Genomic DNA, 2105 nt, shown 5'->3' on the forward strand with positions numbered 1-2105 from the left:
ATTATATTTTATAGACATTAATTAATGATCAAATATATTTAGAACTTATTTATACAATATAATTAATCTATATCTATAATATATTAAAAGTGTGAAGACCATTGTAAAAGTGATTTAAACTTTTTGTGCTTCATTAAAAATCTCCGTAATAGACAAACAATCTTTTACATTTTTTAAAATTATTTTTGTGATATTAAATATTACTATGATAAAAAGTTTTCCTAACTAAAACAGGCTTGGTATAAAAAATCCAAAAATATCTTTGGCAATGTCTAATATTATTGGCAAAATAACCTTTCCATTTAAAATAGATGTGATAAAAAAAGGAAAAATAAACATACTAAATCCGTTTTTAAGGTAATAGTGCCAAAGCTCTCGGTACATCTTCTTTCCTGTATTTATCACAAAAAAGAATCTTCTTTCCTAAAAAATTAAGTCGGAGTCTTTCTTTTTATACCAATTGTTTTACTGTTTATACATAATACATAATACATATACATACATATATATATATATATTTATATATATATAATATTAAAAGTGTGAAAACCTTTAGAAAAGTGATTTGAACTTTTTGTGCTTCGTTAAAGGACTCTTCTTTAGACAAAACTATCTTTTTACTATATTTTTTAAATTTATTAATTAATTATTTTTATTATATTAACTAGACTCCTAAAATATATGAGACTCGTAAAATATTTGAACGAGAATCAATTAATATTTTTGTTACTGATCAATTAGAAAAATATTCCTAAAATAGGATAGAAAAAAACTTCTAAAATAGGACTCTATTAAGAAAATACTTTTATAAATGTTGAGATGCATGTTAAACTACCGAAGAAATCGGTTTACTCATTGAAAAAATATGATTGATGCTCATCTAACTTGATTCGGTTGCATGTCTAGATTGGTGGATGCTTAATTTTCTAACCCTCAACTTCTTCACTGTTTTGTTAACAAAATAGAATTCAACGTGTGTGTATATATATAATTTCTTTATTTTCATTTAAGTCATTCTTTAGGGTCAAATTTTTGCTCAAACAAGAATTGTTTTCATCAAAACTGAAGCTTTGTGGTCACTATTATATTATTTTATTGTACCCACAGGTCATAGATGAATTTACAGGTGGTAGATGAATGTTGGTCGGCTTTGAGAAATTTTTTAGATAGATGTTATATTTAATTGTATTGTGTTTATATCTCTATTTTGAGTTTTTTGTGTAAAAGTTACGTTTAGTTTTATTATTTTGATATCTCTATTATCGTATTATTTGTTATATAGTTCACAGGTGGTAGATGAGTGTCAGACAACTTTGAGGAAATTTTTGTGTAAAGGTTAGATTTAATTATCTTATTTTGATGTCTCGATCGGCTTTAATAATTTTTTTTTTTTGGTAAAGGTTAGGTTTAATTAAATAAATCTCCAATAGATATTGAATTTAATTATTATATTCATCTTTATTATTTAAAAAAATATTTTATTTAGTGCAAGGTTTAAACTCAATATAATGAGGTACACGCGCGAAGCATGTACCACCTAAACAAGTATTAATTTAAAAGAAAAGAAAGAGTAATTAATGCTCATTATTTTATCCAATTTCCCCCAATATTTTTCTTCCATATAACAAAAATTGCTAGAGATTCTACTTCTGTAATTGGCCCCCTTTTAGTACAGATGTATAAAAACCAATTATAATTTACAATTGAATTTTTACTAAATATATTTATACAATTGTATATACAAACACATTAGAATTTTATTAATTATGTATAATATATAATATATAAATATGCATATCAACAATATATTGTATAAATGTATAATATTATACATATATAATTAAACGAATAAACATATACATATGGGCCAAACACATTTGTATAGCATATACATATGCATATCAATTATGTATTGAATAAACATATTCATATGTATATCAATGATATATTGTATAAACGTATAATTATACAATTATAATTAAATAATTGAAAATTTTAATATTAGGACTCATTCTAATGTGTGATACACAATGTATAAAAATCAACATATGTATATAAAAATAATTATATTTATGTGCATATGTACGGAAGTATATACAAATATG

This window comes from Capsicum annuum, chromosome 12, assembly GCF_002878395.1.
Source record: "Capsicum annuum cultivar UCD-10X-F1 chromosome 12, UCD10Xv1.1, whole genome shotgun sequence".
NCBI lineage: Eukaryota > Viridiplantae > Streptophyta > Magnoliopsida > Solanales > Solanaceae > Capsicum > Capsicum annuum.